The sequence below is a fragment of the Manis javanica genome, chromosome 1 (assembly GCF_040802235.1).
Source record: "Manis javanica isolate MJ-LG chromosome 1, MJ_LKY, whole genome shotgun sequence".
Taxonomy (NCBI): domain Eukaryota; kingdom Metazoa; phylum Chordata; class Mammalia; order Pholidota; family Manidae; genus Manis; species Manis javanica.
The window spans coordinates 144,970,220-144,987,673 of NC_133156.1; the positions used below are offsets into that span (position 1 = coordinate 144,970,220).

Consider the following 17,454-nt stretch of genomic DNA (forward strand, 5'->3'; position numbering starts at 1 on the left):
TTCCCACTGCACAGATGAAGGCAGTCTGTTGGTTGGGGGAATGAATGAGTGGCTATAGCAAAGGAGAGTCACAGTTCCTGGTGCAGCCCCTGAGAGTGGCCTAGGTTTATACTGTGTCCCTGTCAGTTACTGCTATATACCACTGGGCAATGGGATAAGATTAGTGCCAACCTCAGAGAGTCACTTCGGAGACTGGGTTAATCTATCAAATGTCTGTGGCATGGTGTCTGGCACGTGTTAAGTGCTCAGCAAATGATAGTTATGTCATGAGCAAGAATGATGTCATGTGTCCATTTCTAAGTCTATCTCTGGCAGGAGTACTCAGATTACTAAAATCAACCCAGGCTCATTACAGCTGCCCCTGTCCTGAGAACCCTGGCCTAAGCACATAGGGTGATTGTTGTTAAGACCAAGCACAGCATCTAACACCTGGTCAGGCTGGGTTGGTTGGTGGTCAAGTACCAGAAACATGTTGCATCCATACTGTATAATCTGCAATTTGCTGTATATGTAATTTTATGAATTATTAATAAGCAGTTTATTACACAATTTGATGTGTAGGTTAAGGCTTTTCCAGCTAAACCTTTTGTTATATTAATGAAGGAGCACACATCATTGCAGGAAGCAGGATCAGGTAATGGAAAGGGGATTCTCTGTTTCTAGCAGATACTGTGAAGTCTCCTTCTCCACTAAAATACCTATACCCTAAATAAAACACACATTTAATGAATTGCTGGGTGTAGTAAGCAGGTACAGGCACAATTGCACTGAATACAAACCACCCCAATGTCAGTGGCTTAACATGATAATTACTTATTTTCATGCTCATAAAGTCATGAGTTGGCATCAACTTGGCTATGGAAGACTAGATTTGAGGTTCTGGGTTCTAAGATCCAGGCTGAAGACAAGGTCAAGCTTTATTTCACCTATCTCTCATTCTCCTTGGACCAGCTTCTGCTCATGGTATTTAGTCTGTGACATGTGACTCATTCTGGGGTTTGGCTGAAGGGGAAATGGCTTCCCAGGGGGTGCTCTTATCATGGCAGATCCCTGGAGCTCAAGAGGGTAAGCCTTGAACACATGAGCACCATGCAAACCTCCAGTTGCCTCAGAGCTCCCACTATCCTGCTGGCCAGTGGAAGTCACATGGCCAAGCCCAGCTCCGAGGAGTGAGGAAGTGCATCTTGCCTAGTGTGAGGCATTGTCCAGGGTGTAAAACTGGGATCAGTAATTAAATGTGCCACACCAAACTCGCCTTAAATAAAAGAAAGGTCCCTGTCATGACCAGTCCCCCTTTCATCAGAAAATAAAGGAGGAAAAGTGAGCCTAAACTTTAGCAGGGTTTAGGGCAAAAACAAACTCAAAATGCAGTGTTTCCCTGAGATCTGATTCATCAGTGATGCTCTCAGGAGACAAAGTCCTGGACTCAAACTAGATAAAAAAGGATACATACACTATTATAGCAAAAAATATAACACACACATTTAGTAATTTACTGGTTCACCAGTCCAACCTATAGACAGACAAACTACAGATATCAAAAACATAATTAATGTTTGACTAACAGGTATATATATAATTGTCCACCTGACAAATAGTGAACAAATATTCTTCAAAAGCACAGTTGAAACTTTAAAAGATTGCACATAAACTAGACCTAAATAAAGTTACAAAAGATGTCAGAGAACTGTTATTATATATATCCTCTGAAAGAAAAGCTAATTACAGGTTAATAATATACATGAAAATACCTCACATATGTAGAAACTAAAATACACACTTCTAAATATTTAATGGGCCCAGGAAGAAATAATGATGAAAATTTTGATACAACTCAAGAGTAATGAAAATATCACAAATCAAAATTGGAGGAAGACATGAAAAGGAGCACTTAGAGGCAAAGTAGAGTTTAAAATATTCATGTTAGAGAAGAAAAGGCTGATAATTAATAAACTAAATTTAAGCCGTTGAGTTAGATAAAAGTACAAAAGAATAGGACCAAAGAAAATAAGAGATAATGAAGATAAGAGCAAATAACAATGAACTAGGAAACAGAGACCACAAATTTGAGAGAAGTTTCTTTTAAAAAAGATAAAGAAATGGACCATCTGTTACAGACTAATTGGGAAAACAGAAAAAATGCCCAAATAGTAAATATGAAACATTTAAAACAAAAGGTATAATATTTACTCATAAAAAATGAATTAAAAGGGTAATATTTGAGTACTATGAACTCATTCGTGACAGTAAATTAGAGACAATGGAGAATTTTTTAGGAAAACATTACTGTGTTGGAGGTCCCTAGGAGTACCCCAGGTTTGATGATTTGTTAGGAAGACTCATGGGATGCAGCATATAGTCAGACTCCTGGCTATGATTTATTACAGCAAAAGGATACACAGCAAAATCAGCAGAGAAAAAGGGCCATGGGATGAAGTCAGCAGGCACCAGGCACAAGCTCCCATTCCTCCCCCGAGTGGAGGCACACAGGACACGTCTCATTCCAGGAAAGGGCCGTGACAGCACATAGGAAGTACTGTCTCCCAGACAAGCTCGGGAGAGACCCAGGGCCCAAGGAGCTTGTTGCATGCTGACCACATAACCACTCTCTGCCCAGCATGTACCAAAGTTCCAGAATCCCAGAAGGAAAGCAGGCATTTAGCTTAAGCCATATTGTTTCTACAAACAGCTTAGGCACCTGAGCTACTCTAAGCAGCTTGAGAATGGCTGAAACCTTCCCCAAATCCATGTTCCCCGATGTCAGCCAAAGGCCAGTCTTACAAGCAGGCCTTTTTAAGGATAGCAATCTCAGGCCCATTGCATTAAACTTTTCACAAAGTTGCATGCCAAAACTAAATTAAAAAGAAATAGAAAGTCTGAACAGTTATATAACCATTGAGGAAACTGGATCTGTCGTTCCAACTATTTTCATAAAGAAAAATACCTGGAAGAGGTAAGTTAATGATGACTTCTACCAAAATTTCAAAGAATTCGTCATTCACATTTCATACAAACACCTCCAAAAATTTAAATAAGAGGTTGTACTCCACAAATCAGCTCATATACTAGGCAATCCACTTGCTACTAGCAAAATACGATGAGAAAAAAATATATAGGTCAATCTCATTCTTGAATAAAAAAGGAAAGATCCAATATAAAATTATCAAAATGAGTCCTGCAGTGTATTAATAACTAAAAACTGAGTTTTTTACTTGGAATCAAATTATAACTAGAAACATCTATAATTGTCATTCTCGAATGAAAATAATTAAAGGAGGAAAAAACATGATTATTTCAACAGACAAAAAATAGTAATCATTATCTATTCATGACTTGTTAAAAAATAGAATTTTAGAGGTCTAGAAGTCAAATGGAATCTACTTATCTGATAAAATCTATCAAGCATGTATTGAAAGCTTCATTCTTAATGGTGTAACATTATAAAATATATTTAGAATCACAAATAAGATATATATGCCTGCTATCACCATTTACAGTAAATGTCATACTGGAGCTAGACAAAATGCTGTAAGATAACAAACAAAAAACAAAGAGATATAATGTATGTGGGTTTTGGTAAGCAAGAAATATAACTCATTTACACACAATCATTTTTCTATGGATTAAATATAAATAACCTAAAGATAAGTATTAGAATCAAAGCAAATAGAAGCAAATAAAACAAATATAGCAAGTTTGCTAGCTATACAAGGTTAATTCATAAAAGCCAATCATTTTTACATACATAATTATGATTTAGAAAATAGAACTTTTCAAAGGATACAATTTATAAAACAATGGAAGATATTTTGTATCTGAGAATAAAGTTTACAGAATATGTGCAAACCTATATGAGAAAATACGTAAAATTTATTGAACGGCAGTAAAGACATATAAATGGAGAGCTATAACTTGTTCAAGGACAGAAAGCTGAAAATGATAAAGATTTCAGTTCTCTCAAAATGGATTCATTGATTCAGTACAAATCCCCAAAGTGTTTTTTGAGAAAATTCTAAATTTTATATTGAAGATCAAACACCCAAGAATAGAGAAAATACTCTTGAAGAAATAAAAACAAAGTCTCCTTATCATCAATATTAAAAAGATGTTTCAGTTTGGGCATATTTACGCCTTGGGATATACACAGCAGAAAAAATGAGTTAGATCACCAGTATATGCATCAGCTACTGTAAAAGAATCTTGAGGAGAGGAACATGAACTTGCAGGGAAGCTTGTGGGAGTACATTCTTGGAGCTCATCCAAGCCTGCTGCAGGATAAAGGAGCCTCAAAATAAGTAATGCTTGCAATGGATTAAAACCCAAAGAGTGCAATAAACTGACATGAGTCCATACTGTTGTAAATAATTAAATAATGTAAAATTTCATGAAGAAGGTGATATATGCACAGTTTCTAAGACCTTCACCACAAAATACCTACTCATTACAAAGGAAAACAAAGTAGCTTTATCGTGGAGAAGCTGATCAGTTGATTACCACCATAATCAAGTGATCAACATGATCATCACCAGTCCTGGAACAAACTGAAATTGCTCACTACCTGGTAGAATCCAATGAGAGTAAAGCAAACATGTGATGGTGTCACAAAGCTGAGGTGTTTCTACAACTGGGTATCTTAGGAAATCCTACCCATGAGGTAGACAGACTAGTTGGAAGATAAAGCTGTAACTGGAAAAGTAGGAGGCATTCCTTCAGTGAGTAACATTCCTCTCAAAAATACATAAATTGCTCTTGAAACATTGGACTTAAATTGAGGAAGTGTCTATGAAATAACTGGTCTGGAATCTTCAAAACTGTCATCTTGAAAGTCAAGGACAGATTGTGGAACTATTCCAGACTGAAGGAGACTGAAGAGACATGACAACTCAACGTGATGCACAATTTGGGCTGATGCCTTCTACTATCAAGCACATGATTGAAGCAATTTGTAAAGACTAGCTGGGGGTTGATGATTAGGGTAGTAATGTACCAACATTAATCTCATGATTCTGATGGTTGCTTTGCAGTCAGGCAGGAGAATGTTCTTGCTTGCAGGAAATACACAGTAATGTTTTGGGGGTGATGGGGCATTAAGTTGGTAACATTCTTAAATGGTCCAGAAAAAAGTTCTTTCTGTTGTACTTGCAATTTTTCTGTGAATTTGAAATGCTTCCAAAATTGCAAAAGAAAGAGAAGTAAGAAGGTAATAATAAACATGGTATATAGGTTACTGGTTTCCTGTAGGGATGAAGGAGGGAAATGGCATAAGAAAGAGCCTTAAGATAAGCCACAATGACAATTACACCTCTTTGTAGGTTGGGTAGTGACTTCATGGGATTCACTTTACAATGTGTTACAACTTTCACAGATGTTACATTTACTACGTTGATGTATAAAACTTAAGTTTTAAAGACCATAGGACTGGGAGCACAGCTGATCTAACTTTGAAGCCTGGCTGTGTCATTTACTACCCACATGGATTTGGGCAAGATGCTGAAGCTTTCTAAGCTTAAGATTCCTCATCTGGGTAATGATAATGGTAACCATTCAAATGCCCTTCAGCCAAAGCCTCCCAGGAGTACACCTGTATTTAAACAGGTTCAGTGTATTATTTCTTGTAGTGAGGCAGAACGTACATCATAGGGACTGTGGGGGGGTGTCTCAGTAAGAGAACTATTGTGGGATTTGGGCTTTGGCTGGGTGATTTGGCAGAGCATCTAAGTGGGTTTTGCTCCACATTGGATGGTGTCACAAAGCTGAGGTGATTCTACAACTGGGTATCTTAGGAAATCCTTCCCATGAGGTAGACAGACTAGTTGGAACAAAGCTGTAACCGGTAAACTAGGAGGCACTCCTTCAGTGAGTGAGTAACATCTGGTGCTTTGTGTTACACAGTGACCTTACTTGATATTCTCTCAGACTGCTCATGTCCAAGGGAACACAGTGGTCTGAACTTGAGTGTCACACTAGCTTGTAATAATAGAGGTCTAATTGTGAACTTTAGATAGTTCCAGGCATCGGGCTGTTGTTTGTTTCCAACATAGAAACTTGGTGTGTTACTTTTAGCTCCCTTGGACAGGTCACTGCCAAAGTGGCAGACCAAACAAACATCAGTAGCTGTGCCCTCTTCCAGAATCTGAGCTCAGCCTTTTCCTCTCTGGCTATGCCACTGAGCACACTAAGGCGAGCACACCAATGCAAAGCTAAAGGCAGACTGGCTTGCTTTAACATTCTTTCTCTGATAGCTTCTCTAAATAACAAAATATTTCCTATTCTAAGAATCATATCCTCTATCCATGAAAATCTACAGATACCAAAGACAGCATGTGGATAATATTAGAATTAAAATAAATGCAGATGACAATCTTGAAATGATTTAACATCAGCATATATTCGTAACAGAACTTTTATAAGCATTTGTGTTACTGTTCCTGTTTGGGTGGGAAAAGTTTACTATCAGCTAAAGTATTTTAAACGCACTTGTATCATTTTTTTATTGTTTTGAGATAATAAGCCACTTTGATGTGTACATGCCCATGCTCCAAAGTCTATATATGCTTTAACCATTGTACTTTATTACCCCTTTAAGAAGTTGCAGTTCCTAAGTTTTCTAACTACTACTAAAAAACAAAAATTCAAGTGAATTTAAAATTTGATTGAGCTTTATTCAGTGATTCATGAATCATGCAGCACCCCATGTAGCAAACAGAAGGGAGTTCCAAGAAGCCAAAAGAGGGAAGGCTTTCTTGGGCAGAGGGAAAGGAGGTTACAGCAAAAGAAAAGAAAGGGTTACTTTAGGCAACATCACCTTCCCTTGGGGGTCTTACCATGCAGATTACACTAGTACCAGGAAATTCCAGACTGATTGGTTTGAAATTCCACCCAGAGAGAGACTAAAACTGCAATTATGTGAGGTATTAGATTCTGGTGGGGTTTAACAAAAGTGAGTCCATCTGGGGCCTGTTGTTTCTTTTTAACACTCAAGACCTTACGATTTTTTGCTCTGTACCACAAGGATGTAGAAATGGGGCCAACAGATCCTATACAGTCTTGTATTTTTTTAGATTAAAAAAATTCCTTGTATCTGTAGTTGTGTATGTCTTTTTGATCATGGTGCTTATTTGTCATCTTTTTTTTCCATTGTATTTATTAGTCATTTCAAAAAACACAGATTTGGGTTTTACTGATTAACTTCTTTTCCACTCTTATTGCCTAATGTTTCCTCATAATTTCCTTCTTTCTATTTGCTTTATTCCACAATTACTTCATTGAGCTTTCTCAATTTAATGATCTGTTTATTTACTTCCAAAATCTGTATTCCTGCATTCATGTCTGCCTTATGTTAATAACAGGGGCCTCTATCAACACCACCACATTCTCTTCTATGACCACGCTACTCAGGCTTTGGTGCCTAGCCTCCACCAAGGCTGCTCCTCTGCCTGTAGATACCACCCACTGTGCCTCTTCACCTGTCAACAGTAAGGGACTTCCTCCCTGAAATACTGTTATTCTCTTTTTCTTACCTACCCTATAACTTCTTCCTACCCTTTAACTCTTAACCAAAAATCTACCATATTTGATCCACAGAGAGCATGTCACTTTACACCCTCTTCAGTATACAACAAAAGTATAATCATGTAATAATTGGTAATAATCAGTAATAATCATGTAGTGACATGTGATAATCATTTTCTTGATTCATTCACTAATGCTTAAAATAACAAATAGGAAAAAGTTTGTTTAAAGTTTAATAATTCAGAAAAGTATTTCATGTTTAAATCAAAATTGTACTTTCCAAAATAAAATCGTGACTTCTAAATCATACTGTTTTAAAGCTTTTATAAAACTTTCATCACAGAGAAAGGCAGAATCAAAGTACTTGCTCTCTGGCTGCCTTTGCCTATAGTCAACTGCGCTCTCACCAGCCAGAGTCACTGACATTCACCCCATGCAGGGTCAATGAGCCTCAGACTAGGGCATTCATAAGATTGCTTCAGATATCATGCTATTGGTATGGACACAGGAAGTTAATCCAAAATCAAGAGCTCAATTGTCATTTAATACTGTTTATTGAGACATTTTCAACTTAAAATGATGGCTACTTTTGCCTTGAGTTCCTTCTCATGTACCCAGGTGCACACAGATCTTACATCAGAAGTCCTTGTAGAAGGGAACAGACATAGCTCCTGGGGTTAAGGGAGGGCAAAAGAGAGGGGCCAGAGCAAGTAACACCCTGAACAACTCTTAAACAGAAAGAGAAGTCCTACTTTTCACATCTCTGCATGAATCTCCCTTAATCCTTAAGAGTTCAATGTAATGAAGAGCACATCTGGCCAGATGACTTTCCTGTATTCTTTCATATATCTATTACATACTTTTCACAAACTCAATGACTTTAGTAGAAGACACCTCTGCTAAGTAATACCTTATGTTCATCACCTTAAAAAATAACAAAGCCTTTTTTAAAAGTACTAACTCACCCCAAATAAAATTGTCAAAACACAGATAAAACTTGAGATAGCTATTTTCTTCCTTGTTTCTATTAAATTGCAAACAGAAGTGGCTGACTTTATTAATTTAATGAACATTTATTTCGGCCTGGCTGGAGCTTAAAGTTGTCGTGTGCACTGCAGGGCTATGGAGGGGTGCTGAGGGGATGCCAGGTGGTGATAGGTGCTCACAGAAAACCAGAGCACGATAAAGGGAGAGTGGGGTGAGGCTGCTCATTACATACAGTGGTGTGTTAGGTTAGGCTGGGCTACCCTGTGGTAATAATTAACCCCTGAAGCTCAGTGGCTTGGCATGACAAGTTTCTTATTCACATTACATGTTCACCATGGGTCAGCAAAGAGTTCTGCTCTACAAAATCATTCAGGGACACAGATGGCTGGAGGATGCTCCATCTGGGACAGGATGCCTCCAGAGTCCTTCTGCAGGTGCTGCAGCAGTGGACACCAACTGGAGGGTCGTGCATGGCCCTACGGGTTCATATCTGATTGGCCAGACTAGTCTCATGGTCCCAGCCATTGCAAGAGGGTTGAGAAAGTGAGGGATGCTCATGGGTGTTCCATGAGCAATTAATGACTTATCATTCATTCTCTGATACTGTGAAAACTGAGCAGAAATTTAATAAAGTAAAGGAAGAAGCAATACAGATATCTGGCAACAATACTTTGTCATAGATGACTTACAAAACATAAAATATACTGTACCTATTTATTTCTCATGAACAGCCACACCAAATCCTTAAATTAGATCTTCTGATGAGAATAACTAAGTACCTCATAAATCTCTCCCTTTCTCTCTCTCTCTCTTTCAGTTTCTCTCTCTGTCTCCCCAGTTTCCCATCCTGTCCTCCCTCTCCCTCTGTCCCTCTGGTCACTGTTTGGTTCAGTAGTAACATCTTACTTACCTTGATTACCTTAACAGCCCTATATACCACATGACGTATAACATCTCTGACCGTCCTTTACATCCTTCAGTAATTTATCACCTTAAGGACAAAATCATAATTCAAGGGCTAACAAGCACATTCCTGATTGACAGTAAACCACATCCTCGGTGTCCTTGTTCACCACTTTTCACATATTTAGACTCTTTTCCTCTTATTACCTATCTAAAATTTAGCATTATCGATACTGCACATGGCTCTGAAATTACTTCAAGGACCAAAATGAAAAGATTGGAAAAAGAGTTCATTTAAAAAATTAATGCTTACAATAGCTCTTTGAAATAAAGAATGCTTTTTACATTTTTACACTTAATGTTAAGTTAGATATTATGTAAAATTGTTTTCACTTCAGGAAGAAATGCAATATGGGCTATTTTGAATATCAGCAGATTGAGAAATCATTCATAACTCCTACTATTCAAATAACAGAAACGCTCAGGTAACTTCTTTCCCCAGATAGCAAAGCACAAAAGAATGGAATTAAACCTAAAACTGTGCTCCTCCTTTTTTCATAACCAGCATTGTGTGCTCAGGTAAGTTACTTCATTTTGTTATACATTAGTTTCTTCTCCCATAATACAGGCATCAGATCCATCCTCTCTATTTCAAAGGTTAAGTAATCACTGTGAGAAAAATCCATTACTATCAAGCACATGTTAATTCACAGGTTATTTCATACCTGTCCTGAAATACTCATAAAAAGTTTGAAATTTGACAGTATCAGTCTCATTAACCAAAATCAATGTTAGAAGTGATATTAAAATAAATAGCAAAATGAAATTGCAAAATATACTTTACATCTCCAGCCTCATAAAACATGAATTTTATAAGCACTTTAAAATATTATCAGAAACACAGCTTTGTCGGTAACCATTTGAAAAAGTAAATATTAATATATAACCTGAAATGCTGTGCTTATGCATTTAAATACAATAATCCAAAATTCCATACCTATGGCGTATCAGGAGGCCTTCGCATATGTAGGTACAGATTCCCCGTAAGTTGATCAAGAACTCTGCCAAGCTCTCCAGCATGCAGAGGCAGCCCCGAGGTGCTGGTGGAGCGGTGACGGCTGCCACCCTGCCCAAGGGGGGCTCCCAGCTACAGGGCAGTTTGGGCAGAAGCCCAGGGAGGGAGGAGATGGTGGACAGAGAAGGTGTAACAGCAAATCAAGAGGGTTTCTTTTTTGTTAAGTGTTTACCCACCCCTCTACAAGCACAGCTTCCAGGAAATGTTAAAAGAGAAGGCTTAGCATCAGAAAAATGGTCTTTTAGAGTTTTCAGCCAAAAAGCCCCTCTTCCTTTCATTTCTGGTTTTCTCACATGTCCTGAAGACACTGTTTCCCTTCACTTTGTGTCGTCCACATGTTCAATGCTTGTAGTTTTCAGCTCTGCCAATCTAGCACTGAAATCCTTGGCTATTTGTCGTCTGCAGAAAAGAAAAGAAACATTAATATTTTAGGATAGAGGGGCTTTTACAACAAATCTCTCACCAAATCTTCCTTCACTCTAAGCTCTTTTCCTTGCTCTGCCTCCAAGATCACCGCTTCAGTTTTCCGTGGTTTCCTTGAAAAACCGAACATTTCCTGACAGGTGTTTCCAGTTACCTCTTATTTGCCCACTGATGGTTCTAAATGCAACTCTAATCACGTCCTTCTACTATGTAATCCTCTCAAAAGTTTCCTACTTACTCTGCCCCCAGAGTGGAACCTGAATTCTTCAACAGGAATCAAAGGACTTTGAGGACCTGGATGCTGTTCACTAGTCAACTCACCTCTCTTTCATTCTCTTCTCATCTCTCAAGGCACACCTGGGGACCTCCTCATCCTGAGAGTACCAAGCTTCTTTACCCCTCCCAGCCTTTTTCACTCTTGCCCTCAGCAAGGCACGGGGCTTTAGCTCTCAGCTCGGCCACATTGCTAGGAAAAGCCACTAGCTGTCACATTACACGCACACTGTCAGACACACACAAAGCGAGACGGTACAGCTTAGTGGTTACATTACCTAAACTGAAACCAGACTCCACATATACAAACACTGGCTTTGCCACTTGAGGGCTGTGATCTTTGGAACATTACTCTCTATGCCACAGTTTTGTCCTCTGTAAATGGGAATACTAGTCACTAATGGTGTAAAGATTAAATGGATTATATTATGCTTAATATGTAATATGTGCTATGTAAACAGTGCTATTCTTATTAACAGAGACTAATTAGTCTATTAAATAAGTATAGCTAAGGCCTTACTATGTGGTTGGTCCTCTTCTAAGTGGTTTAACATATCTTAACTCAAATAACTCACAAGACAGGGTAAAGTGTGCCTCTTGTGTGCTCCCTGAGCCCCTTACAAAACACTTACTGCCCTAAACTGAGTGTTTTTGTGACATGTCCAGTAGGTAGTAAGCTCCCTGAGGGTAGGAGCACATCTTCATCCTTGTATCCCCCAATGTCCTAACAGTGCCTGGCATTGTGCCTAGCACTCTGTTAAGAAACATTTTAAATTGTCATAGTTACAGCATGTCTGTAAAGTCATAAGGAGACCTGATTGCTATAAACTGCCCAGCATTCAAAAATGATAAGTAAGATTATTACACATCTCTTAGCCAAGTGGTTTGAAAATGTTTTTTGTGTTATTCACCTTCTCCTCAACCCCCTCAGGTTCTATCCCTGCTCCACTCAAATTGTCCTTTCCTAGGACACTAGTGTCTTCCTGTTGCCAAAGCCAGTGTCAGCAGCAACCATTCAAGACAGTCAACCCAGCTGACCACTCTCCTCCTTCCTGAGAGACTCTTCTCTTGGTTGCCATGCTGTTGGTGGAATAAATTATGAAGTGCCATGGTTGGTAATTTAGTGGCTCACATGTCAACCTATGATATAAAAGCATCTGTTCCCTACTGCAGCCTGAACTGTCTGAAACTGTCCAATGAGGACGTTCAAAGACAATTAGTCAAGTTCAGTTTAGAGCATGAAACTGTTTTAGGTCCTATGTAACTTTTTCAGAGGCTTGACTGACCTATGGTGTGTGAGTCTGTACCGGTAGGGGTGGGGGGATGTGCGGAAACATCACAGTGGCTTATGTACATCTTCTTTCAAGTCCAAATTCACTATTACTCTCTCTTGCCTTCAGGGCATTTCCCCACTAACTCCTCTGGCTAAACTTGAAAGCGATTTTAAATCCCACTCCAATGACCACAATGGGCCAGTATCTTATTAATGCTACTTCATCTGACTTGCACAATTAAGGATGGATTCAAAGTCATGTGATTAGCAAGAAAAGCATGAAGCAAATATCTTATGTACTCGATCCAAAATCCTTACCAAGAATAACCCAGGGGGCTTGGGTCCCTCAGCAAAGTTACAGAATCAGACTCTCTAGGAAGGTAGGACTTAGACATGTACAGTCTGTAAAGGATCCCCTGGAGATTCTGATGTGTTTCCCTGAATAAGAATCAGGTATCAGATGAAGGTGTTCATATCAAGATTCTACACTGAGCTAGGCGAGGGTATTCAAGACTGAAGAAACAATTCATCTCTAGCAAAGGATATATACACAAGGCCACAAATGGGCATTCTTTTAAGAAATGTTTTAAATCATCACAGTTACAGCATGTCTATAAAGTCATAAGGAGACCTGATTGCTATAAACTGCCCAGCATTGAAAATTAAAAAATATTATTACATATTAAGACTTGCAAAATATCAAGTGCCTCAAATCTTTAAGACTGCAACAATACTCACACATAAAATGTTTTCATAAAAATATATATTTATCTCTTTTCTCTGAGATGCTTATGGCCCTTTAAAGTTTATACAATGCCCCCATATGTTAAACAAGGAAATGTCCCTTCATTTACAAAAGATGACAGGTAAGAACTACAGAACAAAAATTCTAGAGTAGGATAAATCTGTATGTACTCCACTCCTATGTAGGAGATATGTTACATTAGCCTTCTAACTACAGTTAATTGCATTAACTTTAAATGTCCCTATGAAAGAGAGGCTATTCACAATTAAACTAGAGGCTATAGAGAAATTAATTCCCAATTCAGAAGCAGAGCAGTTCAAAATCTGAATCTGGAGTCAGACAACATGAGTTTGAATCCCGGATTGTGCCATTTACGAGATGTGTAACTTTGTGCAAGCTACTAAATTGACCCCAGTCTACATTCCTCTTTAAAGTGGGGGTAATAATATCCATCTGATAAATGCAATTAGACAGTGACTGAAACACAGTAGTGATCAAGAAATAGGCTTTTTGCTCTTTTTGAGAAAGTAAAAAAGCAACTAAATTACATTGCAGGTTTCTGGATGGGTCTTCCATTCTAATGCTGAGCAAACTTATGACAGTACACAAGTGAACTTGCCTGTACACTCAAGACGAATACATTGTCCTTAAAAAGTTATTTCCAATACACTCACTCATGCTTTGCCACAAAAGACGATCAAAAGTACAATAAAACTCATTCATAGAATTTTCATACTTATTACACAGTGTCTAAATCTCAGGGAACTGTGGGGAAAGATTTGTAAGGAAGATTTAAAAACTCAAACTATAACATAGGCTTTGGGACTGCCACCAAGAGTTAAAATTAAGTTTATGCTCCTCTGGACAATTACACCTGACTAAATGCAAATTAAACCTTAAAGAAAGTAACTGGTGAAATAATCAAGTTAGCCAACACATTAAAAGGTACATTCACTGAATATATCTGATGAACTCCATACCTACACATCATAACTGCACCTGGAAACAGAAGGCACACATTTCTGTTAAATGAATGCATGACACTGAACTCCCAAAAAATCATTCAGGAAAGGAAACATGGTTAGAAATCACCCAGCATTGTGAAAATGTAATGGTGAAAACATAAGAAGGAATGTTTTCCTTATCACAGCTGACAATTCATATTGCTTCTTGTGGGCCCCGCACACTTCGACTCTTCAAGGACAAAGTCCGGGGTCCGCTGCCACCCGGTAGGCAGGGCTGCCCCCGCACCCTCAGGCGGTTCCCCGACGCCCGCAGGGCAGGGTGGGCGGGAGAGGGGGCGCAGGGCCCCGGTCGCTTCCCGACGTTCCAGAGTCCCCCCGCGCTCCCCGACGCCCACGGCTCGCGAGGCCCTTCACCACGTGTAAAAAAAGGCGCGGCACGGAGACACCCACGGAGAAGGCCCGCAGCGATCCACGGGACCAGCTCCGCCCCGCGCGTCTGGGAGGCGGCAGGGTGGCCCGGGCCCAGCCCCGCGCAGCCCGCCCCGGCCCGTAGCCCCGGTGGGGGTGGGGCGCCGACACCGGGCCACTTGCCCTCGGGCCGCAGCCGGCCGAGCGGCACACCTGAACGCGGAGGCCGCACACGCAGAACAGCGTCGTCTCCCAGCGCGGATGCGCGGCCCCGCGGCCAAAAGGAAGCTCGGCCGGTGACCCCGGGGGAGCTGGGGCCAATCACGGCGCACCCAGCGTGTGGGCGGGGCCTGCGCGCCGCTTATCCCGCGGCGGGGCCCGGGTGGTGTCCGTCAGACGTGGGACCGGGACCCCACCGCCTCTTCGGCCGGGTGATGCTCCCGCTTGGGCGCGAGCGCAGGTGCCTGGGGGTGAGGGCCCGCGGGGGGTGCGGGGGACGCTTCCTTCCAGGGAGGGACGCCGCCGCGGGGCTCCTCCACCTGCCCCGCTGGGGGCTTCGGTCTGACCGCCAGGGCTTCTGCCCCACTCTCTACCCTTTGTTTTCTGCTGTTTCTCTTTCCTCTTGACCAAGGCAGACTTTTTCTTCCTGGGGAGTGGCCCCCTAATTTCGAGAGGAGGCTCCTGGAAATCCCTAATGTCTAGGATTGCGCAGAAGGCCTTCACCCATCCGAAATCTTTCCATTTTACTCAAAGAATTTAAGTTTGTGGCTTCTTCTTTTCCATTTTTTAATAAAAGTTTGAACTTTACCGTTAATTAACCAACAAATACGAAATGTATAGGGTTCCCCAGGTAACACTTGAGTTTGAATGCATCTGCTACTACCTGGCGTTGACAGGGTGTACTATTTACATTCTTGCTCTAATTCTCATCTAGAAAATGAATCTGGAACTATTCCTTGGAGCTGTGTGAGGATCGTGAACACATGGACGCATTAGACCTTTGCCAGCACATTGTAAATGTTCAAAAGTTAATGTCATCATTAGGAACCAGGCACTTTCCAGGCCTTAGGATATACAGATCAAAGTCCCCAGTGTCCTATCCTGATGTTTATAATTTAGTGCAGACACTTTGCTACTTTTTTCTAGATACAGACCTTTATTTTCATAAACATTTTGGTTGAGTGAAGCATGCTCTCAAATGAGAATCTTTTCCAGTGTTTAACCAATTTTGTTTTCTTTTTTTAAACTTAGGTTCTGTTCAAGGGAAAGCTAGAATGACAGGATTTTAATAACATTTTAGAGGACTCTTTCATTCCTCTGGTATTGCCCCATGTGGGCCTGGGCTGTTCTATAGAATGAACCTATCTATGTTGACAAGGCATACCTGTGTCCATGGTTCTTTTCTCTACAGCCAACATCTTTCAGGCTCATTTTTCATGTCTGTTGTGAAAAGCTCCCGTGCAGAAAATGGCAGTGAGTTTGTCTAGTTCATGTGTTACTCTTTTTACAAGTTGCAATTGAAATAGAGTTAGCACAAGAATGAAAATGCAGATGAATAGACGTTTTACAGCAGACAAACAAAAGACAAATTTAATCAGGGATTGGCTGATACTCTGCAGCAGGAGTTTTGCAACAAATTTTTGAAATGGAAGAAAAAGGGAATATTACAGAACATCTTTAGTGCTTTATAATCTCATTTTGAATCCTAAACACTGTTTTGGTGACTGCTTTGAAAGCTCTGACTCTGTTGCATGTGGAACCCTAAAGTAGCTTGATAATAAGTCTGACTGCACAATGTCAAAATTGATTCACAAAGATTAATGGATATTCACATTATTTGTGTTGGAGAAATTGTGCTTAAACCCCCAAAGTCCAGCTGGTGCAGCACTGGGAATACAAGGTGAAAAACTGGCAGAATTTACCACAAAGGATATTGTGTGTCATTTTACAGGATATTCTAGGTTGAAAAAGTAGATATGCAGTCAACCTTTTTAAAAAAGAACTCTTAGTCAATAGTTTCTATCCCGAGTCCTAAATTAATAAGCCAAGTGGGCAGTGTCCTAGTGGTTCTTGATCGAATCCTACCTCTGCTTATAAAAATGTGTCAGTATACTATAAGGCATGTCCCTCATTTTTCCTAATGAGGTACTTTCAAATATACCAGGTACAAAAATCATTTTCTTGCGGAGTTCTAGAGTAACTGTGCTTTGTAAGCAGTCATGTGGTACTGCAATAGAAAACTGATTCCTTCAAAAATCCATTTTATACAATAGCAGAAAACTGCAACAACATCCACAACTGGAGTCGTCATATGATTAACCTTATGAGACTCCATTGTCCTTTCCTATACAATCACCATGTTGTCCAGGTCCCTGACGGAGGCCCTCATCTCTGCATTTCTTCACGAGTGTTATACTTTAGTTTATTACTTTAGAAGGAAAAGCAGTTCCACCTTTCCTACTATAATAGTCCTCCCTCCACAGGTCAGGGAACCAATATGGAAAGACAACCAGAAGCTGAGTACTTCTATTCTAATATTGCAGTTTGGCATTGGGGAAATAACCACAGCATAAATTTGGGGACCCACTGGGCCCACTGTGATATGAAACTGAGTTAAAACTACCTCAAACACTTATAAAAACTCCTACTTTGACTAGTGGACTATACTGACTTTTTGGGTCCCCAGGAATAAGGCACTTTAGAACCAATATCTAGTAATCCTAACAAAATGTAATTTCCTTTCCCCAGTGCACAGTCACCCTGGTAAATAGTCTCAGGTCTCTTTGGAGATGAGTAAGGAGAAGACTCACAGTATTAATTTCTGACAGTGTAGCATGTTTCTTTCTCAGGATCAGGCCTCTGTTTCACCAAAGAGACTGGGTCTGTGAAC

General features: G+C 40.0%; 1 protein-coding gene and 1 long non-coding RNA gene across 4 annotated transcripts in view; one reads left to right on the forward strand and one right to left on the reverse strand.

The window, feature by feature from the left end:
- Positions 1-14,894, reverse strand: part of LOC118973638 (uncharacterized) — a 62,934-nt gene extending 48,040 nt beyond the window's left edge. For all 3 annotated transcript variants that reach the window (XR_012131888.1, XR_012131885.1, XR_012131889.1), the window contains exons 1-2: positions 14,778-14,894; positions 10,400-10,876 (exon numbers count right to left, since the gene is read on the reverse strand). This is a non-coding gene — a long non-coding RNA (uncharacterized lncRNA). The remainder of the gene's footprint in view (positions 1-10,399; positions 10,877-14,777) is intronic.
- Positions 14,895-14,917: 23 nt separating this feature from the next.
- Positions 14,918-17,454, forward strand: part of LOC108408041 (semaphorin-5A-like) — a 60,786-nt gene continuing 58,249 nt past the window's right edge. Inside the window, exon 1 of the mRNA XM_073237960.1 lies at positions 14,918-15,024. The gene's annotated coding sequence lies outside the window, so the exon portion shown is untranslated. The remainder of the gene's footprint in view (positions 15,025-17,454) is intronic.